Below are 26,651 nucleotides of genomic sequence, written 5' to 3' on the forward strand. Positions count from 1 at the left end.
TGCTTTTCCTATAGTCGAGTCGGTAGGACGGGCGGAGCGTGCGCGCGCAGCCTCAGCGCCGAGTACAACACGACGCACAGCCCGCGCGCCCGTAGCGGCCGCGTCTCGGAGCAGTAATCTCGCGGCAACGACGGCAGCCGGCACGCAACATGTGCCCGACCAAACTTTTGGAATACGAGTCCATTACGAAAGTGAACTGTGCTTGAAGTGATCATGTAGAACGAGTTGTTGATTAATTAAGGTTCTTAACAAAAAAAAAATGATATAAAAATAAAAACTTTTATTGCATAAGACATGTTTTTGGAAATATTAACTTAAAACATTTATTTCTGTGAATGCACCGAAGAGTGGAAATTAAGAGACGGACAAAGTCGTTGCCGGTTCCTCAGCTGACGTTTCTGTAAGTTTCAGTTTTAATTGTTTTGCTAACAAATATTTAGGCTCAATTGAGTATTAATTATGTATAATTTTTTTTTAATCAAAGTATTCACCTCCCGATTTTAATATTAAAAAATCTAAATGTAAGATACATTTAGATCTTTTTAAAGTTTTAGTTCGTAAGAAACGTCATAAACGTATTTTAAAATAAATTGAAATCCAAGTGCTCTCAGGCTGATATCACTGTAACGACACGCTTTGAATGTTACACTTTCATGTGTACACTACGACGACGAGGTGAGACGAGGTGTCTTACTTAATATTATATATTAAAGAGTAAAGTAAAGTGGGAAAGCCTTGCATCACATTTCTACTGAAACAACGGTTTTTAATGATTAATGAATACGTTACATTCGTATTTATTTACTGTTGAAATAAATATTTCATAATGTTCGGAATTGATGGATCAAAGTCATTTAAAAGGTATATTATGTATTTCTGATATAAGTCTTAAGCGAGCGGTGAGGCGGTTAGGCGGTGGGCGGACGGGTGGGCAATAAATAAGTTATCAAACCGTAATGGAGTGCGACAGGTAGGTCAGATGTCGTCGGACTACGGAGAATCGCTCCGCTTTTATTAGGGTCCGATCACTAACCAGCCCGGATCGTCCGGCTGAGGTTGTATAGCTTCCTCGTGTCAGCACTTTGGGGGTATCGGTTACATCTGTATCGTAAAGTTGAAGGAGTCATAGCTGACAATTGATACAAATAATATATATATATATAGAATTTCAAGTATACCTCATGTTATAGTGACTGTATTGTAGTATCTTGTTGGGATTGGAAAAGGCACACAACCTTTGCAGAAAGGATTTGCCCAAGAAGAGTTTATCATTGTCATTAGATATTTCGTAAAATATTTATGTATAGACGGGTGACGTCCGACTTAAGCTTAAATTTCCAATCGACGCGGCGAGGTCTCAACGTCTCTCAATACATATCTTAGCTGCAAACGACGTCTCTGTTAGTCAACGAACTGCAACAGTGCTCACGTGTGGTGTTAGTGATACTTATCTGTAAATCATTTTTAGTAATTCGCACAGAAGTGCGAACATTGTAAAAATTATGGCAACACATCAGTGTTAAACAGAAATAGTGTTTCTGACTGGGAAACGTTAGGTTTCGTCCATTATCTCACGTTCCTCGACCACGTCATTACTTAGCATAAGATCGAGGAAAGCAGTTGACACGTGACGTCACTCTGTAACGGTCCATGACTGTGACTAACTTAAGCATGGCTCAAATATTGGTATTTTGTACTGACGACGTTTGCACTGTAATGGTTCAAAATAACTAAACGATCTTATAATATTTATATTATTAACAATCCTATAATTATTTAAATTTATAATAAAATTACACCAACAATGCTCCATGCATGATCATTTGTTTGAATACTCTTAACAAATAATAAAATAAATACTATTATACAAATATAACTTGAACGTTGGGAAATGTATCACAGGTGGGGCAGTGTTCGGGTATTTACAACAAATAATATTATTATGTTTTGTAACTCTTTGAGTCATATTTCTGTTGATTATTTTTTAGGAAATGAGCTTTTTGATTTTTTTTTATCTATCTTTATTTGCTTTACTTAAAATGATGCTGTAAAACGTCAACTTATAGCCAATAATAATATATAATTCTTCTTGTAATTTGAAAACATTAAATTCTTATTTCCGGTATTTATTAAAGATAAATTCCAGGGCTTAATATTATAACTACATATGTAATACGAGCATGCATGCATAATATCTACCCGTAAATGTACGAAATTCAACAACGAAATTCAACAGACCGTGGCGCCCTCTAGTGGTGTTAGTAGGCAGCATTGCCCGCTTGCGGGCTACTTCACCTTTATTACGGAGTTTAATAGTTGCTTAAAATAAAAACATGCATTGTTTCACGGCGCATGTTTTTTATTTAGTTAATAACCGAACAAACAAACAATAATGTGGGTCCCCACATTATTGTTTGTTTGTTCGGTTCCGGCAACTAAAGAAAAACGGCACACAATACACACATTATACAATCCAGTCGGTTCAGTCTATAAACGATTGTGTGGATTCGGTACTGTACGGTACTTGAAGTCATTTTAGTAAAATCTCTCTTTATACAGAGCTGAGATGTAATTTGTTTCGTATTGTAACGGAAGTGTGAAATGGGAACAGCGCCGTGTAAAGCGAGACTATTCGGAAATTTCTATTGAGAATTTAATTTAACTCTGAGCTAGATTTGGTAGGTCACGGCTTATACCCAAGTTTAAGCTGTTCTATATACAGATACGATGAAAATGAAATGGATTCATTTAGTAAAAAATAAATAGAATATATATTTCTTCGTTGAAATATTATATTCTTGTTACGCCAGATATAACACAGTAACAGACTGTTATTGTCCCACTGCTGGGCTAAGGCCTCCTCTCCCTTTTGAGGAGAAGGTTTAGAGCTTATTCCACCACGCTGCTCCAATGCGGGTTGGTAGAATACACATGTGGCAGAACTTACATGAAATTAGACACATGCAGATTTCCTCACGATGTTTTCCTTCACCGTCAAGCACGAGATGAATTATAAACACAAATTAAGCACATGAAAGTTCAGTGGTGCTTGCCCGGGTTTGAACCCACGAACATCGATTAAGATTCACACGTTCTAAGCACTAGACCATCGCGGCTAGCGATCTGATATAACACGAAGACGCAATATCTAGTCCTATCTAGTTATGAATTAACTATTAGTTTACAATGCATATACGTATGTTAAGTCCTGCTACGCGTCTCTACTCTTGCGCGACGAATACCACCTCGAACTCCATTTTGGGTTCGGGTTTTTTCACGATTTTACTTCATCAACAAAGAACAAATGATTCATTAGGAAATACGCTACTGTCCGACGATCTAAGGTGATTTACAGTGAAAAGTATTTCTTATTCCTTGCATGTCGATGCGGTGCTACGAGACGAGATGCTGGAGCATGTAATCGTAAGGTTCTTGTAATGACATCTGTAACTGACCCATTGCTGGAGACACTGAGCGTAATCTGATACATCATCAGCACGGTATATTTACTTATGAATTCAAGTGTATATTCTGTGATAATATTTATAAACAGCTATATTATATTATGAGTATATTAAAATATTTTCAACTAAAATCAAAGCTATTTTTTACAAAATGAAATAGTATAAATGTCACAAGTTCCATTATTTCGTGTTCTGATCGCAACGTAAGCTTTCCTTTGTAATTAACATCATACTGTTTCATAATCCGACCTATAAAATGTAATCGTTGTTCGTGGGATATTGGATTATCCTTTCGACAAATTAAAACCGCGAAGGCCTTTATTGACCGTGACTTAATTGTATGAAACGTTTCATACTTATAGATAATTGTATAAATTAATTTAAAAGTTACTTCATTAAAGTATGATTTTTAATTGGATCGCAGACAAACTAAAAGCGTATTTAATTTTTGTAGTCTGCAGTAACGCTATGTTGAATGAAGTTCGAATTTAAACGGGGCTTGAAGCTTAGTCTACTTCTACCCGTACACTTCGTAGCTACATTATATTAAGATACATATCCGACCCGACTTCGCTTGGATGAAATGATGAAGTGTTTACCCGGTTTTGTAAATACAGTTTGAGTTTATTGGGAATCTATTACAACTATAAATACTGTAGCAGACTTTTCTATTACTGCTTTTGAGATCTACAACCTACACGTAAATTTTTCGTGTATCTTATAATTATTTACTAGTGGTAGGGCTTTGTGCAAGCTCGTCTGGGTAGGTACCACCCACTCATCAGATATTCTACCGCAAGACAGCAATACTTGATATTGTTGTGTTCCGGTTTGAAGGGTGAGTGAGCCAGTGTAATTACAGGCACAAGGGACATAAAATCTTAGTTCCCAAGGTTGGTGGCGCATTGGCTATAAGCGACGGTTGACATTTCTTACAATGCCAATGTCTAAGGCCGTTTGGTGACCACTTACCATCAGGTGGCCCATATGCTCGTCCACCTTCCTATTCTATAAAAAAAAAAAAAATATTTTTTGCAACGTTCGCTTGGAACGTCCATTGTGACAATATGTCTTGTTGTAGATATACGATATATAATAATTAAGTAACAGCCTGTAAATGACCCACTGCTTGAATAAAGCCTCCTCTCTATTGAGGAACAGATTGGGAGCTTATTCCACCACGCCGCTCTAATGCGGGTTGGTGGAATACAAATACCGAGATGGTATAGTGGTTAAAACGCGTGAATCTTAACCGATGATCGTGGGTTCAAGCCCGGGAAGCACCACTGAATTTTTATGTGCTTGATTTGTTTTTATAATTCATCTCGTGTTTATCGGCGAAAAAAACATCGTTAGAAAACCTGCATGTCTCTAATTTCAATGTATAATAATCATATTTATTTAAATATAGCTTAGCATATATGTAATCGTTTAGATGTTTGAATGGATTTATAAAATAATTGTTATATTCAGAGAAACCATTATAATAATCATAACTGACGCATTCCGAACGTACGCAAATACAATAGAAACTATCTATTGATTGCCAGTCAGCAATATTCACATACATGATGTTCATAATTTATTCATTGAATGTAATTCAAAAATGTTTAAAACGCAAAGATAATACAATTTGTATAAATTAGTCCAATATATAAAAATATCTTGTCACGGTGTTTCTGGTCGAAATACTCCGAAACGGCTCGACCGATTTTTATGAGATTTGTTATGTATATTTGAGAGGTATGAGAATAGTAAGAACGATGTCCAAATAATTTAACCGTCATTTGAATTTCAAACAAAACGAAATTATTCATAGTGTTAAATGACAGATGGCGCTACGTCCGCCTCATCGAACTTCATCCATACATGCGCAAGTCATTTATGAGAAGTGTCGCGTCATTTTGACATTACATTCTGCATTTGTTATGTATCACAACGCAGTGCGTGCAAAATTTTGTGCGATCGTTTTTAATTTATAAGAAATATTATATACGTTTTTTATGATTGTAATACTAAAAGAACAAATACATTATTGGTATACCGTTTTTCATCAGTTAGTACTATTTGCGTGTGTTTGTTATAGTTAATAATTCCAGCAAGACGCAAAAGCAACAAACATGCGAAACAGTAGAGCAGAAAGAACAGACGAACAAATAATAATAATAATATATCCTGAGACATTTTTCATACACGGCCATCTGATCCCAAATTAAGCAGAGCTTGTACTATGGAAACCAGAGAACTGATAAACTACATGTACTATTTTTCTTTTGTAAATACATATTTATATAGATAATTTTTACGAGCCGGTTGGCGTGGTTGGTGGATGCTTGCCTTTCACGCCGAAGGTTGTGGGTTCGATTCCCACTCAGGACAGATATTTGTCCTGAGTCTGTGTGTAATTAATAATAATAATAATAATAATAATAATAATAATAATAATAATAATAATAATAATAATAATAATAATAATAATAATAATAATAATAATAATAATAATAATAATAATAATAATAATAATAATAATAATAATATCCTAGGACATTTTTCACACACGGCCATCTGATCCCAAATTAAGCTTATACAGAGCTTGTGCTATGGAAACCAGACAACTGATATACTACATATACTATTTTTTTTTTGTAAAATACCTTAATAAAATACATTGAATTGAGAAAATGAATGGTTGGTGTTTTTTGGTTTTTATCGGCGGTCGTCGTCTACAGCGTTCCTTTCCATTTGCTATCATAGATCCCATCCCCACTCACTTACCACACATTTGTTACTTTTTATTTGAAAACCAAAATATTTAGTAGTTATTATATATATGGCAAAACAACGTTAACCGGGTCAGCTAGTTTTAATATAAAAATATAAATATATTCAAAACTGCAATAAAGCAAATAAATGGAGCTAAAAGTAATGTATACAGAAAAGTAATTCTTTTAACGTTTTTGATATTTATAAATGGCTTTGTGTTTGCCAAGAAAGCGACCGAACAGACAAATTAGAAGTTTTTACATAATCTCTAAAAATAAACACAAACTATATATTTTTAATGAAAGTATGATATGCCTCGCCTGTTCAACATCCACATGCTTACTACGTCCTCGCACCCGATCGCGATCCCGATAGTGATCGCGATAGTGCCCGCATTGTAATGGAACTAATTCTTATAATAAAGTATCTTGAAGTTGGATCTATTAAGAGGAATTTTATGTTCACTGCACTTCATCTCGTCCATGATACCTTTGTAAGATATGCCAATAACTATCGTATACAGCACTGCGAAAGTATATATGATTGGTGATAGAGCTTTGTGCAAGCTCGTCTGGGTAGGTACCACCCACTCATCAGACATTTTACCGCAAAATAGCAGTACTTGGTATTGTTGTATTCCGGTTTGAAGGGTGAGTGAGCCAGTGTAATTACAGGCACAAGGGATATAACATCTTAATTCCCAAGATTAGTTGCGCATTGGTATACATCACAGCGACGGTTACATTTCTTACAATGCCAATGTATATGAGCGATGGAGACCACTTACCATCAGATGGCCCATATGCTCGTCCGCCTTCCTACTCTCTAAAATAAAAAGGATGCGTTCTCGATAACGCTTTCATTCGTGGACAATGTATAGTAACTGCTACTCATTATTCTCATGGCTTACGGAAGAGCGAAACTGATTCTATGAGCGAGTGATCCTTACGTGGTGTCGAGCAGATGAAACGAGCGAGGTGCGCGGCCCGACCGACGTAACTCACGTGAATTTATCGCCACGCGGATAAAGGTATCTATCGAATACCTCAGAGGCCATTCTTACCGCCATAACGTTCGTTACGATAGATCACGGCTTCACCTTAGCCGCTGTCGCTCATATTTTTAGCTTGACTTCGGGCATTCCGTCACGTTTTATTACGTCATTTAAATTTAAAAGAACGCTCGTATTACCAGAGGGTACATAAATCGAATTCATTCAACAAACAGACCGTTGACTGCTTTATTCTCCGATAAAAATCGTTTCCTAAATGACTTTCACTCAAAAGTTCTCGTCGGACTTTCTGCCCCTTGAGTTTTATTTGAAGAAAATTAAGTCAATGCAAATCAATTTGAGCAGATGTACAAAAGAAGACTGGCGTATTGAATAAGCCCAAATCTTTTGAAATTGATGCTCTTTTAGGATATTTGTGGTAGGATTTTCAATAAAATTAACACGATGCTAAGTAAAGCGACATTATGTATTCATGAATTAATGTTATTTAAACAAATATATTATATTGTAACGTAAACCTGTAAGAAAACATATATTTATATTTGTTGGTTCAAGTATATATGTTTTCCTTATAATTACTGGCCATCCTTATAATTATTGACTCATTTTGGACGTACAATCAAGGTCTTATCTTGATTTACAATAATTAACAAATACTAATGAATGTCTCGGATCACTCTGCTTGTAGTGACCAACGAGCAGTCAAACCGGTATCCGCATACTTTACACACTAATTTAACGTAATCTTGTAGTTAAAATTTCGTCTACTTCAGAAGTTTCGAACAACCTCTTTTGTTTTTTCATTAAGAACTGATGACATCGCCGTAGGGCGACCGGCAGAGGAGAGTTTGGTTAGTTAGTTTAGGAGTTTTACTGGTGGTAGAGCTTTGTGCAAGCTCGTCTGGGTAGGTACCACCCACTCATCAGATATTCTACCGCAAAACAGCACCATCGTTGCAGCTGAGCCAGTATGGATTCATGCCACAGCGCGGAACAGAAGACGCTCTCTACGACCTAATCGGACATATCCAGAAGTAAGTTAAATCGAAGAAAATAGTACTTCTGGTATCGCTCGATATAGATAGCAATACAAACAGCACTTAAATCTCTTATTGTTGTTATAATATATTGTGTCAATCCCGATAAATGTGAGGGAGGGTGACTAAAAGTGTTGAAAACCAATATTAAAATAATTTCCAAATTATACTTAAAATAACATAACAACAAGCGTACATTGGTATTAGGGCTAATATTTGGCGTCACGTGACACAATTTGCAACTACGCACTTTTCTTATCAATATTAAAATGAAACTGCTCGTCTTGACAATTTCTTTCTTTTTTGTTAGTCGCGGAAGCAGCGGGTACGCTAATACATGAGCTGTATAGTTGTTTCTAATTATTGCGATATATGGCTTAACTATAAGTAAAGACATTCGTATACAGCACCCGAATACTACGCGGACACCAAACCAGATGCAATTAATTCGGTGTAATTACGCGCCGCCGCCAACAACAATCACGCACTTGTTCACTCGACATTCCCCTCCGTCCCTCCGTCGGCAAACAAGTGCCTTTGTATGCTGACGCCGCGAGTTTAAACAATGTCGAGTGAATCTCGCCGCCTGTTTGTCTATCGACACTTGCCTTGTTTACCTTAATAAGCCCAGAGCTTGTCAAGTGCTCTCTATTTCATTCTGTTTAAATACTTTATAAACTGTTTACCTTCAGAAGACTCAGTTTATGCAAAGTTCTTTGGAAGTAGAGAAATTGTACATCAAATATTTACTAAGTGCATAATTTTGTATCTTTATTGGCTGCGTAATCTGATATCATGCAAAAATGCATCGAACAGACACAAAATACAAATTCATTGCATTCATGCATTTTTGGTTGGAGCATGTTCACTTGATTTTTTAAATATTGAATCATACAGACAGATTCAAAATGTGTACGAAGTAGCCAGTTAATGTCCCATCTACAGTGTAAAAGCTACACGGGCTTTACTTATTTTCGTAATGCTATATAAACAGATAAGAGTCGAGATGGCCTAGTGGTTAGAACGCGTGAATCTTAACCGATGATCGTGGGTTCAAACCCGGGCAAGCACCACTGAATTTTCATGTGGTTATAATTCATCTCGTGCTTGACGGTGAAGAAAAACATCGTGAGTAATAAAGTAATATGTTTCTTATCTAGCAATCTCTCCGCCCATGCTCAGTGCTCAATATACTCAAATATTGAAGTATATACATACCGTTAAAGGGCTTTTACTTTCGCTATCGTCACCAGTCGTATCTGAAATATAAACGTGTATATTTATTGACAATTAATAAGCAAGTGTATATAGTTTATAGCCCTCTGCATCTTTAACAGATGATTTAAGCAAAATCGCGAAAACACTAGCGTTCCTGACTTAAAAGACTGATGCGTGTGATGATCATTCGGCCGCACTTCCGACAAATGTATGTCCCCAGATGGGCGGAGTTTTAAAGCAAGTGTAACGCTTTGCTAATGAATAAACATTTTGACTTTGACTTCGATTATTTTTTAATATACGTAACAATGATGATATATATCTGTGTATTACTAGAGACTTATCTTTTAATTGATGCTTATTTGTCATTTTTGGAAAGGGAACTTCACAACAATTTTGTATGCGGCTGTGTCATCGGCAACCGCAGCGGTACAACGATACACATGTACTTGGCCGGGTAAATCCCATGCATTTACTGGGCCATAGATGAGTCCTCGTCATTAGGTTGACGTCATTACGTAGAAGCGTGTCATCGTCAGCCGATAAATGTTTCATATCAAAAGCCGCGGTCGCCTTTCTTTAGGCTAAAAATAGCTAAATCCTCTATTACATTGTTTTTATGAACGCTAAGTGGTCTGTTGAATATTGGGCAGTATTTTTTTGTAAAACTGAATTCTGTGTCAGAATGTCGGCTTTTAATCAAATTAGTGTTCACAATTGAAATGTCTGTAGGTCTGACTTACACTGGTATGAGCGTGTTTCGTATTACCACAATGGCTTAACACTGCTAACTCTGTCAGACATTCAGAATTAGTTCAAGAGCACTTCTTAAGCCTGTGAGCTTGAGACCCTTGAAAACATTTTGCATGAAAATTGGTTTTTAAGAACATTATATAGAAAATGTTTGTAAATGTTTCCAGCAAAACAAAATATGATCGGAAAGGAACCGATACCAATGACGATTTTTTTCTTTTATAAATCAAAATAAACATAAACAAGCAGCTCTGTCGGGTTGTTATATTGTTACGGAATAAGTTAAATGCAAAGATATCGGTGTCAGTCTCTGACTGAACACTACGAACATAGCTGTGACGAAGTGCGCAAACACACTTCACTAAACAACTTCATTAATAAAATGTTAAGGTGAAAAATATTTTGTTGTGCTTTCATTGGGCACGTGATCGCAGAATTCTTTAATAAAACCTATTTAGACAACTTTAAAGTAATGCCGAGTATATGTTGATTAATATTTAATATTATATTTTTAGCCATTTAAGTTATATAGTTATATATTATTTATACAATTATTAGGGTATACTAATTATTAACAACAATAAGTTTAAGTGAGTAAAATAAAGCGTCAACTATTTTTATTCATTTTCATTTATGATAATTAAAGTTTGCAAATGAAAATATTCACAGGTAGCATTCAAATTTGTATTTTGGTCACCAAATTAATTCAACCTGATATAACTTTTATTATTGTTGTAAAAAATCTATGAATACATTATTATTTTTAAGTCTAATTAATTTGTATTAATATATTATTAGACTTTTTCTCCAGTTGAAGCTTCTCGGCAAGCAAATAAATTATTGGTAATTGGTAAAATATTTGAGGAGCATGTTTATAGTATTATAGTAACTAAAATATAAATTCGTATTACAAATGTATTTTTATCACTAATTCTATGTATTACAAAATATTGTTTAAAAAGTCAGATTGAATTAATAATTTCCGTCAGCTGTCAACTGAATTTCCTGAGTCAGGTGCGGAATGGCGCAGCCGTGAATAATATATACTTTCATTCGGCAGTTTTTGTTCACTCGTCATTCGCTTGTAGAGTAAACGTTACGGAGCTCGCGGAACATATATATACAAGATTTGATTTTTTGATTGTAATGGATAAACTCAAAAACTTATGAAACGATTTTAAGTGTTTCACCTGCAGAAAGCTACATTATCAGTGAGCAACAAATGCTATATTTTATTTTCAAAAAAATTAGAGACCTTTGTAAAAATTGCAATAATGTAACCCAAGGTGCAGGTAGCATGCGATGCGAAAGTTTATAGTACTCATCATTACCTACAAAAAAGATTGAATGGCTATATATCTAATTATTATACTCAAGTAACTGCTTTTGGTACAACTTAATCATTAAAACACGGATAGAATCGAAAGATGATGACATTCGTATCATGATATTAATCGTTATGCCATTAAATAGCTTCATAATAAAGGTTGATTATGTACATGTACGAGTATTGTTGTGGTCCTTTTTTAAGGGTGAGTGAGCCAGTGTAAGTATTTATTTGAGTTATTTTTAAAATAAATGCTACAATAAAATTATTCGAATATCCAGTTTGAACATATTTTTAGGAGAAAATAATAAATTTACAAAACTTGATGAAAAATTTGTGATGAACGTCTTTGTCTGACGCCTTACTTAAACTCTAACAATGTTTCATATTAACAGTTTTCACATAAATGCGATAAAAATCATATACATGATATAGAGAAACCATTAGGTATAAACTATTTCGGTAAAATTTCAAGCATTCGGAAATTAAAATCGAATTGATATGTTATTTTATTTATCTTGAACTCTAGACTATTTATTTCTGTGAATTTTTTACAGCGAAAATTGTATCTTTGTCGCTATTGAGCGTCGATATACGAGTACATTACGTTGTCAGAAGCTGTTAAAATAAATTTGCTTTCGAAAAGTTAAATGTCGGACAAAACTTCTCAGGACATTTACATTTTGGAATGATTGATCTCCGAGGAGTTGGAGATGTATCAATTAGGTATTGTCGGCGTTTCGACGTACTCGTCCGATTGTTCAGAGCATAATTAATGATAGGAAACAATGCGCGGGGCGACACAACTAATCATTCAACCGCCACCACCGCCAGATTCGTCCATTGAGCATTTTACGTCTCTTTATTCGAGAAATCGATTTAGCTAATGGAGCCTTTGAAAACGCGATGGTCTTTTCTCCCTGGTAATGAATCAACTAATCTAAGATTTACTTCAGGAAAATTTAACGTTTATTCGTTCAACGGCTTATAACATAATATTTGTTTAGGGTAATATTTCATTATGGAATTGAATGTAATTAATATTAAATAACATTTACAATTAGAATTCACATCTCAATCGACGAATGTATCTGAGCGTCCAAGTCGAGAAGCTATTTGACTTATTGGCGTCGTTGAAGAGGGAACGACTTCGTAACTTGCTCTTCGATCGCCTCACGAGCTCTCAAACTCGGCCGTATTGAGCTTTGAATTAATATCTTCTGCTTCCGAAGTGCATCGCTGTGCTCTATGCTGGAATCTTCGATTTGTTGATCTTACCTACTATAAGTGATTACTAATTACATTGGCATGGTTGGTATTGTTGCTATTTAACTGTACTCAAGATTTTTGGTCCAGTTTAATGTTTCTAATTTGTAAAGTTTGTATGTGCAAATATATTATGTGTGTAGATAGGATATCAAAATATATTATAATTACGTATGTATAGAGGAAAATAAAACTTACAAATATTTTGTGTAAAATTTTTAAGAAGCTTATACAATAGTATTCTTGTATATAATGTAGACGTAAATGTTAACCCTTTTTCAGATGTTTTTCATTAGTTGGGAATAGTTTCGAAATAAAAATAATTAACTAAAACGAAACAATGCTTTCGAACGTACTTGAGTTCTTATTTGAACCAATCATTGCTATAGACATTGTAAAAGTATTTAAGATTTCCAATATTAAAATAACTGATGACATATCGTTATATTGTAAATGATGTAGTTCCGTATTTGTATAATATGTAACTTTTATTGCTAAAAATAAAGCCTGGATACGGGTTCGTTTACTAATTTATTTAGTGAAAACTTTATCAAAAAATGTTAATATTTTTTATAATAGATATCTTAGTATATACGACACACAGTATTTAAGAGTTTCCTTTATTCATATTGTGATTTCTGTAACTCAGGAATATTTATGTGATGATTAAAATTTTATGAAAAATAGTTATTATTTGGTCAGATTGTTGATTTTAAGCGTTTTGTCATTTGCAGCGCAGCTACTCTCAGCTCGGCGCGGTCGCGTCGGTTCGCGATCTTTTATACATTCATTCATTTATTCCGGTCCACTTCGTACATAATCTTGACTTCATTATAACTGCGTGTTTTTAGCGCAATTTCTTCGTTTCTTTTTTTCTCTTCAAACAAAATACTTTTATCCCTGATTGTTCCATTGTCTTATTTGGCTTCATTAATGACAATAACTCTTTTTTTATATTTCCGGGAGGGCAAATGATCTACTCCACCTGATGGTAAGTGGTAGCAGAGTCCAAACGCGACGACGGCCAGTACAGTCGGGAAGAATGTTCTGCACTAGCCGCCCACGTCTTGCCGGCCCGCAAGATGCCTTTTCACGCCTCTTTTGAATGAACCCGGGTTGTAAGAGGAGGGGAACACGTGAGCTGGTAAGGAATTCCATTTTTTGGAAGTGCGACAAAGAAAGGAATTGCCAATTTTTTTTTGTGCGCGATGGAATTGATGTTACAGTTAGGTACGAGAGCCAGCACGCGTAGATTTATGAAGGAATGGGGAAGCAGGAATTAAAGAGAGTTATTACTGTGAGAGCGCATACATATGTTTTCTTGGTATTAAACTCAACAAAATTATCAGAGTCCATTTAGCGATGAGTTCTAACGTCCTATCCAGTTTAATGACAAGATCCTTCCGCCTTTCCTCAACTTCCGCTCACCCAGCCACTGAGCGTCCGTGGTATCCACCATGCACTGTACTATCGTCTACATAGCAATGTATGTTCCCAAGAGAGAGTATATCATTGATATGCAAAAGAAAGAGTGTAGGAAATAGCACAGACCCCTGGGGAGCTCCAGCATTTACTACTTAGAATTGTGAAGCGCAACCATCAACTAAAAGAAGGCTACGCTTATGTAGGAAGCTGGCAATCCAGGTGCAAAGCTGAGTAGGCAGACCATATGCTGGCAGCTTGGAGAGAAGACTTCTGTGCCAGACCCTGTCCAAAGCCTTGAAGATATCGAGGGTGACAGCCAACGATTCCCAATGCTTGTCGATAGCTTTACCCCTGAGGTGTGTTACGTACGCTAGAAATCACCTGTAGACCGTTTTGGTCGAAACCCGTAACGTTTGGTCGAAATCATTAATTAGACAGTGATCTTCTAGGTAATGGATCAGTTCGCGCGCGATATGCCGCCTGCTTAGATAATACAGCATCGGCACATTCACGAGTGAACCAACGGTTACGCGTACACTTACTGATGAGGTCTGAGCTAGGAATGTAGTATTCCATTCCCAACATGATCTCATCAGCAACAGCAGCGGCACTAGCTGTCGGGTCATTCCCACTGAAGCAACGTTCCTTCCAAAGGACTGACGCATAGTAATCGCGCTTACCGTCCCAATCTGCTGACTTCTAGTACCAAACGCGACGTTTGTATACCGCTGGTGGTGGCAGCTTGGCCTGTGGCACTTTGGTATAAGGCTGTGATTCGAAGAACCAAGTGGAGCTTGAACCACAACCTGATATTCCACCCGGTGAGAAGTCAGCAGAAGGTCCAGTAGAGAAGGCGCTTGCCCATCAATCCCAGACATTGATGGGCAATCCTGGTGGGCTGATCAACCAGTTGGGTCAAGTTGGGTTAAGTCAAAGTCAAGGGTCAAGAGACTTGAAATTCGCTGAAAATTGATGTGTTTTTATTTTATTGGGTTGTTTCAATTATGAAACTATTAGTGTTTAATGTCCCAGAAAGTATGAAAACAGAATTAATACTCACTATAAAACCAACTCCGTTTATTGGGAGGCACAACGGGATCGCTTATGCACGCTAGCGCGACGCCCCGAGAGGTTGGCCCACCTATCCGGGCCCCAAATATCTAAAGAGGTTCCCGGGAAGAACATCCTCAAACATTGGATGGTCGCCACGCTACCTCATCACCCGGTTCCGGTTCCACTCGGAACCGGAACACTTCCACGAGCACCTCTTACTGAACTGTACAATAAGTCTTGCTTATTAAATATACGAGTATAGCAACATGTGTTTTAAACTTAGTTATAGGCAAATGTAAAATAGCATTCGAAATGGAAAATTGAAAGAACACTTTATAGCAACAATGAACACGTGGTACACTACCACTACACTAACTGGTTGTGTGCTGTCCTTTTGAATAGATTACGGGATAACCTGTAATATAGAGTAGCAGTACTATAGCTTTTTTATACTTTTAAAAACTGAGACTTTGGTTACCAAGTTACAACCACCATTAGATTTGCGAGTAGCCGAAATAGTTAAGAATAAATTTTTACTTTTTGAAATTTTTTAAACGCTTAAAATTAAAATTAAAATTTTAAATTTTAAAATGTTTCAAATTAATTTATAGATAAAAACTTTGAATTAGCTCAATTTACAATATAAATTGTTTGACTATTTATTATGTATTGGATTACTCGGTCTGTTTATATATTTTAGATTTTATTTTATGTATAAAATGTAATTCATTTATTGGTATTATGAATTTTTCCGCGCAGTGTCTACGAAACAAAGGCTGGCTCAGACCAGACCGAGGCAGAAACGAGACCTTAATATTTGACTTACTATACTCGCTACTACGGCGCTCCACTCGCCTTACATTACATTAATGTTATGAGAAACTTGAAACTGTAATATTCGGAGTATTTCCTTTTACTTTACTGCTATATTCCTATTCAGAAAGATTAATGTATTGGAACAGACGTCTTGTATGAAGAATAGACTTAAAGGTTTTATCAGAGAAGGAAGAAGTCGAGTCTTGAAATATTATAAACATCAACGCTATTTTTAAGATGTTGTTTTAGAGAGAAGTAATAATAGTCTAAACGAAAGATTTATATAAAGTAAAACCAGTAGAATTACACTATTAAGAAATACAGAGTGTAGTACGCTAGTGTGTGTGTGGTGTAGTGTCGGCGGTATTTCCCGCGGGCCTGCGACTGACACCGCATTGAACGCGTGTAATCAATGCCTAGGATCGCGCGCTCCGCGACGGACATTCTCTAATCCTTCATATCACGCGACAAATAATGTTTTATATCCGACGCGACGGGTGAATTGTATAATCGCATGTATTTCGAATGTAAGTGTGTGTATACCAGTAAGTGGCGAGATTTGGTCGAGTTGAAAGGGTTTTATTATAATTAATTATTAATCGGTAATTGTTCTGCTCGAGACACAGATTGATAACAATCGTTGTGTTTCAACCAATAAACAATTATATAGAATGAAGTTTCCGCTACAGAGCCAGCTTCTTAATTATTAGCCGACGGTTCTCTTATGTTAGTGTTCATTTCTATTAGATTAGCCGATCTTAATGTGGCTCACGTTGACATTTTTATAACATTATAAATATTTATTACGTTCCCAACTTCACACGTTTCTTTTTAGAAGTATTTATTCAAAAATAGTGATAAAATCATTACTTATATATACTCAAGCCGAGCCGTCCTGCACGCTGAGTCGCACCACCCCTTATTTTTTCTTTTGCTTTCATTCGAAGATCTTTTAATATACCAAAAATACTACTTATCAAAATCGGAAATTTTTAAACGAACATTTTGTTGAAGAAAAAGGAAAGTAAAAATGAATAGAAAAATAATTAATTACAAATATAATATATAAAAACAAGTATTTTAATAGCAATTACGTGAACGTGAACTATATTATACATATATATTTTCAGGATAACATACGAACATGCCGTAGCTTATTGCATTTCTTTTGAAGTTACAAGTTTTCATATAATATGTAAGTGGTGGTGCACGTGTGAATACGGGAAAACAAATAAAAGTTATCTTTACTTATAATGTTCATAAAATTTCCTTATTTAACCAATTTTAAGAAGTCAAACGAGTAAATTGACCCCCAATGGTGGTGAGTGACCTTCGTTCATAGATAACGGTACTGTAAAAACATTAACCACTTAGACGCTGTTAATACGCAGCCAACTACGTATGTCTCCATTGAGCTTGAAATTACACTGGCTCACTCGCCACTTTAATTGGTACAGAAGTAGTTCTCTAGTAGTGAAATAACTAAGGTGAGGGGGTTGCACCCGCACGAGAGCACTTGTCCCTACACCTTTATGTTAATTTGAGGTTGATATACAACTTTTCTTATAAAGCGATTTTTTTTTATAAACGTACCACAAAAGAATTTCTAGGAAAATCCCTTGTAAGCCTTATGAGATATAACTTGAGAATTATTACCATGTTGGTCTATTTATGACATGTTTCCGCTAAAACAAGAGAAAATGCAATTACGATATTAATAAAACAAACGTTTATTCCAATCTTACCTAAATTGATATCCGCTAACAATTTGAACTGCTGACAGTTATGTTTGCTGAGTGTAGTGTTAATATTATGATAAGCTTACATTAATTAAAAGAGGGCCGCAATGTAAGCTTATCCATATTCACAGTCCAGCTCGTTGTGTAACCGCGTTATACTTAATATTGTTGAATACGGGCCCAGTATCGCATTATCAAGATTATGGTGTCCACATTGTCCATGAGCTAGTCCAAATTTAGCACATATTTTAATGAAGATTGCTGACAATAAAATGAAACAGCATGGAAACATAACAGAAACTTATATTGTCACGGGTCTTATCCTTTACTTTTTTTACTATGAATGAATTCGGCTAAGAATAAAAGAAAATAATTTTGTGCAATTCCCTCTGGGTAGGTACCACCCACTCATCAGATATTCTACCGCTAAACAGCACTACTTACTTACGTTTCGGTTTGAAGAATGAGTGAGCCAGTGTAACTACAGGCCCAAGAGACATAACGTCTTCGTTCTCAAGGTTGGTTGCGCATTGACAATGTCAGGAATGGGTAATACTTCTTACATCGCCAATGTCTATGGGCGGTAGTAACTACTTGACATCAGTTGGCCCGTATAAAAAAATAGGCACCTTGTTTCTACATACTAGCTTGATACAATTGTCACGACGATGAGTACATAAATATAATATTATGGTTTATTATGTTCGAAATCTCGAAATAAAAAGAGCAAGTTACAATCACATAAGACAAACTCGGCCATACTTTAATTTTCGATAGAACCGTTGCCTTGTTATGTAAAGTCGCTCAGTGCGTTCCATTGGAGACACCTATGTCCAGCAGTGGACGAGAAAAGGATGATGATGATGATGATATAGAGTCGCACTTAGAAAGGATATTGCGAAATTTTGAAACTCTACAAACTCCTCTACTCATCCTCTTTTATCTTTTATTTTTTTAAGCGAATTTAATAATGTTTAATAATTTGTTTACGCATAGATAAACGTAAGCCGTTAAACAAAATTTAAACAGACGTGAAGCAAAGTAAAGGGTGCAACAAAGCGGCAGCGGGTGTCTGGTCTGGGTCAGCGAGCACTTTAGGACTGGCTGCAATTTCAGAGTTCGGCACGCTCATGTATTTCGGTCTTTTACTGTTCGTACTGTTACTATCCAACTTGGTTATTGCGGATTGAGATTAGACCAAGTTTAGAGAAAGAGATTTTTTTATATGGTTATGTTCTAAATAGCTTAAAAAGTTGAAATTCACCGGAAATCGGATTACATAATAACAATACAATTTTTAACAAAAACTGATTAGTTACAGTCTTTTTTAATATTATTTTGTTCTGGCAACGGGATCTGACAACAAGTTAATAATATTAGTTTTAGCGTAATGATCGAGGCAACACTGGACCGAGCAGCCCGTTATATTACGACTATATATCACGGTTAAGCCTATTTGCCTGTTTACGAAATGCCCAACCGCGGCCTAGATAACACGATTCAGTTATAAATTACAACAGATGATATAATTTAGCGATAAATTACCACAGAGCTTGTTTGTAAAGCGCTTGAAATGAGGTTCGTCCGAACTGAATATAATGCGCCCTTGAAGGCTGAAGGGTAATGATTGGTGGTCTCCAGTTCACTGTGGTTCAGTTGAGACACACAAATATAATATTATATATTTCACGTATTGCATTATAATTACACAAACTTATGATTCTAAATTTGAAATTGCATAAAATACAATAATATAAAAACTAAAAATGTATAACATATTAATTTCACTTCGGTTCAAAGCTCAAAATATAGTCGAAATGTTTAGGAAAGATTAACGCATCAAACTCAACGTATAAACCCGTCCGATAGAGTTTTCTTGGCTTCATTCTAAGTTGTTTATCGACTCATAATGTTGAAAATTACTTTTTGATTATGTTTTCATTTTTTTTCCTTTGTTTGCCAATTTGATTCTTTAAATAAATTGACATTTTCTGAGATTATTTTTTTCATTTAAAAATAAACAAATGCTTAATAACCTCATAATATTACTACATTATTACTAAGGGCCCAATTCTGGGACATGTCGACTTGAGTGAAAAATACTTGTACGTGTACGTAGGCATAGTGATACAATCGAATTACAGTGTTATTAGAGCAAGTTTACTTTTTGGCAACTTCCAGAAAGCGAAAAAATTAAGGGCATTGCAATTTATAATGTTGAATGTTTATAATTTTATTAATTAGTTATTATTATAAACGTCATGTGATACATTCGAAAGTACTACTTTAAATAATTATAAAAAGTAAACTGTGATTTTTATTTGCAAAAACCATTAACAATTAATAAACTAAAACAATATGAAAGGTTTATAACATTCGGATGTTTGCGTGGACTCGAAAATACTAACGAACAAAACTTACCTCTTCATAGTATTATTAGAAGTATGATAACTTTAAAGTAAAGTGTCTTCCTTTGTTATTGTTATGAAGTATTTAAAGAGAAATGTTAAGAAAATACTTCTCTCAAAGAAATATTACAAAGCGCTTGTAAATAATCTGTTTCCAGCAGGTCTGAAGTCGCGTTTCGTAAACTTGCTCATCCCAAGCACTTGTGTATCCCATTTCGATTTATACGTGACAAGAAGTACAGCCATGTTAAGTGAAAGTGGAAAATTATATTTTTATTTTATATCTCTATAAGTAATACAAATATTTATAACATTATTATCACAAAAAAAACAATTTTATCGCTAACTTGATTATAATAAAATCAGTTAAAAATCTAAAACGCGAGGAACAAATCCTCCTCTTAAAAGTACGAAACAAGAAAATAGTCTTTTCTGATATTCTTATCTATAAACTATTAAATATTAATCATATTATACGTAGACAACTTAAATATACATATTGATTGAATACATACATTCACACACACACATTCAGAGAACAGCCGTGGCATACATACATGCCACCTAAGGGTTGTTAACACAAGGGTTGAAACATTACACGACTCGTAACAGCAGTAAGCAAAGAAAAAGTCGGTGCGCTTAAAATATTCCCACCTAATATATTAGTTAAGTACTTTATAGTATTATTGACGAAATTTGTTTTTAAATTAAAGTTATATTTTTACTTTTTCGTCTTTTAATTACTTTACCATGGTACTAATGCAGATAAATATATAATCGCTTTATTTTATTATGTTTTCGTAAAACCCACTTGCAAATTATTTAAATGAAAGCTCGTTTGAGTGACGTTTCAGTAGAACTTTTTTATTTTCAGAATAGATAGGTGGACGAGCATATGGGCCACCTGATGATCACCAACGCCCATAGACAGTGGCATTGTAAGAAATATTAACCATCACTTACATCACCCATGCTCCACCAACCTTGGGAACAAAGATGTTATGTCCCTTGTGCCTGTAGTTACATTGTAGCCGGTAACACTTCCGCTCTCCCCATTCAGATCCAACTTAAGACTCTCGCTATCAAGTGTAATATACAAAACACAAACTTGAGAAGCTTAAGACTAAAGAGTTCCACTATCCAGCTGCTGGATTCATCATCAGATCCTCATCACCAAGTTTAATGGTTTTGGGCTCTTAAAAACAAATCTAATAAGTACAGAAATTATAAAAAACGAATTATTATATAACGAATTATATAACGAAGAAAAGACACATACCTATAAAATTTGAAACTTTTTTAATTTGCTTACGTATTTACGTATTTGTTATGTATTTGTTACGGCCTAACACATTGTCGCTAACTCAAAAGGACCACGTAATGATCCACGTGTCGTGGTTCATGATAACGAACGGTGACGCTTTTAGGTGACTAATTAAGAAATGCCAACACATTGCGAACTGTTATTTTACTTAATGAGTAAAAAGTTCTTTGGGCCTAATATGTATGCACTTAGAGTTCACATAGAACTGCAGATATCGAATAAATAATATTTATTAATTTTAACTGCATCGTTTATCATCTTCTGTCGTAAAAGTAAATTAAAATTGGTCTAGGTTAGAAATATTAACACCAAATTCTAAAATAATGAGATACAACTTAAAAAGTAAGTTCAGAATGTTTGCCGGCTCTCCGTAGTAGAGTCTACATTCCGGCAGTACTTTAGAGTAACGGCTCGACATACTTTTAGTTGACAATTCGAAAGTGCTCGTAAGTTGACTTTTACTTTAACAAAGTATACTCTGAATTTAAACTTGAATTTGAAAGCAACTTAACCGAAAGTATCTTTGTCCTCTGGTACAATAACATCTTCATTCTCTTTGATTTGATAAACTAACAAACAACAACTTACAATATATAAAGTTCCTGAGAGCGTATTTGTTCCGCACTGAAGTTATAAAAAATATTTTTTTCGGTGTTAATGAATGTTTAATTATACTATACGTACGTAAGTAACAATCCGTAAACATGTTACTGCTGGGCAAAAGACTCCTTTGCTCTCGAAGGGAAGGCTTGGAACTTATTCAGGCACGTTTCTCCAGTGCGTGCTGGATACAGATGTGGCCGAGTACCACCTAACAGGTGAAACCTGCATGTCATACAGGTTTGTTCACGATGATTATTTTATCATTTGAAATTAATGAAACGTGTTTGTTTATTACACTTTCATATATTAGCATATTTAAGACACAGAAACGTACATCATATTACTATTTCAATTGAATGAGCGTAAAGAATTATACGTAATCAAGCAAATGGTACAAGCCGACATGAAGAAAACTGGCGTTGATAAAAATTTCAATGAAATATTTTGTGACTTATTTCATTATGAGGTGCACTTTATGTTTCTCGTATTTATTGCATTATTGCAAATCTTCATAATGTCATAATATTATTCCGTGGGAACTTTAAGGGAGAGGAAATCAACAAATTACATTAGTACGTGAGCACACGGCACTGAGATACAGCGTCTGGACTTCTTTTATATCATTTATTTATTGAAGCACGTTTTTGTCATTTTTCATTATTGAATGAACAGAAATAAACGGGTGAGTGGATGGGAAGCTTCTTACATTATCATTATCAAACAGGCGGCAATCACGTTAACTCATTCATTCACTATAAGGCACAAATTTTCAACAAATCGTTTTTAACTGTCATGTCTTCTCAGAAGTTTATCCTGTAGTTATTGTATTGCATTTTTTTGTATTTTATACTTAAAATCTTAAGTCGATGCACGACAGTCTCATCATCGTAAACGTTAAAAATTATTCTTGTTCATAAACATGAACAAGAATACTATACATAATAAAAATACATGTCACGTGACACAGTATCCGTATATCATAATATAATAATGTATATTAAACATAATAACTTGCTTCATTATTTAGAAATATCGTCATTATTAGTTATTCTTATGTGTTTGGTGAGCTATAACAACTTGTCATGAACTATAACAAAAACACCACCATCTTTTTGTAAAGTGTGATTGGAACGCGTACGAGGGTTACACTAAAAGTTAGTAGCCTTATCGTTCTCACCAGGTAAAGTTCCGGAACTCTACGTTATTGATAATTTATAAGGCTTTAAGACATATTATAGTTGATGTATTATCCCTAAAATAATTTTAATCTCGATTTATACGATTAAAAGAGTAGAGGTTACCTTCGTCAAAGACATAGCATCGATAGGGATAACGAAGCCGCGGGCGCGAACTGCGCCGACGTCGCGGCGGCGCAAATGCTTTTAAAGGTCGAAGTCAGTTAACCGTTAATTGAATTTTCCTTGTTTCTTTCGTAATGTTCTCCGAAATGTTATCAGTATTAAAGCAGGAAAAAAGGATGTTTTTTTTTATTTAAAAGCTACTTGAATTCAAGTTTACTCATATAAAAATGATTTTAGAAGGTTTCGAGAACAAAAGTTACGTTTAATTTTATTTTAATTGTTAAATATTTACTTATCAATTTTAAGAATTATATTATAAATAAATTTGCACATAATATGCCCAGTCAATACAATAATACTTACTTATGATTACTTTATTTTACTTAATTTCCGGTGCGGAAAAATTGATTTCAAAGCCTTTCCAAAAGTTTTGTAATAAAAAAACTGTAATTATAATTTAAAATCATCAATCAGAATTTAAGTTTGCCACACGATGAGTACATTTAATTGCTAAAGCGTCACTACATCCATGCTCCTGATAATAATAATGTAGCAATTTCAGTAGGACAATGTACCGCTGTCGCATGCACTCCACGACGTGCAGGTGGGTCAGACCGCAAGCTGACTTAATTAATGTCATTACGGGCCACAGCCTTTGAGCCTCGTCCGCAAAATGGTACCTTGTACGTCACAATGGCACGTAATTTTAGCCTCTAATGTATGTACAGCGACTGAGTCAACTCAACATTACGCCTAGTTCAATAAACTACGCTTGTTGTGTCCACGATGTTATAAAATAACCTAAATTGTTATTATCATAGTTAAACAAACGTAAGATTTTTGTTTGCTATTTATTGCATACATCTTTTAAAATTTCAATTTATAATAGTTAATGTTTATATTATATATAATTGTGGCGTATTATTCATATCGACTTCATTTTATTCTATCTTTATGTTCGTATACATGTTGTATATACTATTGAAGTGGTTTTGTTTGAAAGGAGTTCTCACGTCATAAAACTCTTCATGAGCGGATGCTTCTCCGGAGTACTCTTAGCAAAAACTGCAGCGAGGTTCAATGAGCTGATGAGATCGCAGCGAACATGAGACATCAATAACGATGAGCGCTGTGCATATCTTAGGCCACGAGGTGAGGTTTGTGCTGTGTACGTGTTTCCGGGTCGTGTAAACACATATGCAAAGATTCAGTGACTGGTGCTTATGGTTATATATCTCTAATATATACAGACTTTATTTCTGCACTCTGCAGTAAAGAATAATTTTACCATTCAGTAATGATTACATAAATAACCAAGAACTCCATATGAAATAGACACTTTTTCAGAAGGGACTTAAGCTCATTACTCGAGGCGTTACAGACAGGATCCGTAATTATTGCGTCAAACATTTCAAACAACTGGCAGGTTAACAATCGAATGTAGTTGAAATCACGAGTATATTCACAATGCTAGGGCAAAAATTTAATAGGGTCTGAAATGGTTATATCTAATATCATAATAAATTATATTAGGTGTCACCGACTTATTATAATGAAGAAGTATTCAAGGAGGTTTTTAATTAGTCGATATTAATTAAGATTACCTCAATATAATTAATTTTTTCTTATATATTGTAGTATATGCCATATTTATTGAAGTTTTTCAAAATTATATTTAAAGTTGCAATTTGTCAATAAAAATAATGTACAAGTGCAGAATTTTGTTACAGTAATGTAAGTTTATTAAGAAAAAAATGTTGCAATTCAACCGTGTTTTCTTTTTGCATTATTTTAAAATGTATCTCAGTGCAACTCAAACATGTATCAAAACGCACTGGCTGTATGTGTAGGCAATTCGAACTGACATTTCTACGTTGTCTCGTCTTGGCGGGCGCACTACCGTGCCCTCAGATTAGTAATTGTATGTTAAAACTCAGTGATATTCATTTCCACCCCACCAACGCTTTATTAACTTACCCAGCATGTGGTACATTAATAGTGGCTCCATCCCCTAACGCCTTGCCGGGTACAGAACAAATGGAAAAGACAATATTCATAAATATGAATACTTTGTTTTCTTAAGCATGTTAGACATGCTCCCCTTTGCCAAGGACCGACACTTATGTTCGTTTGTGCCCTACGATTTTATGTTTTCCATTCAATACGTCATAAACGAATTCAGCCAATAGTTTCATAGAAAAAAATACGTGTCGCTTGCCCACACGAGCAAAATGGAAATAGAAAACTTCGCCGAGGTGGGTATAGTATTCAAAACCTTTTTGTGAAGTAATTCTGTTCTATTTATACAGCGCTATTAGTGAACTTTAAGTTCTTTTACAGAGTAGGCTCTGTAAAAGAACTTAAAGTTCGCTTTCGAGTGCACCTATTAAGTTGCTCTATTTTCTTTTTAACAAAACCATCAAATAAATTAGGTAAATAGTTGAGTCCATGCGTTAAAAGTCTACCACTGTCTATTTAATGTAAAGCATTACAGTTTTAATGGCGATGGCTATAAGGGCTATATTCGTATGAACCGTGGATGTGGTTGACATACATCGTCGCTTCATTACCACTAACGAGTGAATGCGTTATCGTTAGCTCCTTCCTGCTGATCTCGAATAAGATTTTCTACGAATATACTTCTTATATTGAGCTTTTGTGGTTATTAAGTGCATTTTAGGAAACGAGTCTGGTGGCTTAAGTTATATTAGATTTCATGTTTTTGTGAACAAGTAAATTACGTAATAATGTCAATTAAAATAATAATATTTCGAGCTTTGAGCGTAAGATTCGATGAAGTAGCGCACTGTAGTGTGTATGTACACTTCCACTAACATAATTAACACAACATTGAATATAAGTTTGTTTGTGTATATTTGTTTGTCAAACATTTATATTACTATTTTAATGAGGCTAATAGGACCACAAAATTGCAATACGAGTATTGAAATAATGAAATACAATTCGTGGTAGTAATAACAATTGTAACGGACAGGTTGAGATTTGATACGCAATTATCGTTTCGATGGAAACTAATGGACGCAATGGTCGCGGCGGATTTTATAATTTGAACTTATTGTATGTAATTACACAGCTCTATATAATCGCTACAAATGTATCTAACACAACACTAACACAACAG

The 26,651-nt window shown here is 34.9% G+C and overlaps 1 protein-coding gene across 1 annotated transcript in view; it reads left to right on the plus strand.

The window, feature by feature from the left end:
* Positions 1-359: 359 nt before the first annotated feature.
* LOC126775252 (TWiK family of potassium channels protein 7-like) overlaps positions 360-26,651 on the plus strand; it is a 54,424-nt gene continuing 28,132 nt past the window's right edge. The window contains exon 1 of the mRNA XM_050497054.1: positions 360-400. The gene's annotated coding sequence lies outside the window, so the exon portion shown is untranslated. The remainder of the gene's footprint in view (positions 401-26,651) is intronic.

The sequence above is a fragment of the Nymphalis io genome, chromosome 18 (genome assembly GCF_905147045.1).
Source record: "Nymphalis io chromosome 18, ilAglIoxx1.1, whole genome shotgun sequence".
Classification (NCBI taxonomy): Eukaryota; Metazoa; Arthropoda; class Insecta; order Lepidoptera; family Nymphalidae; genus Nymphalis; species Nymphalis io.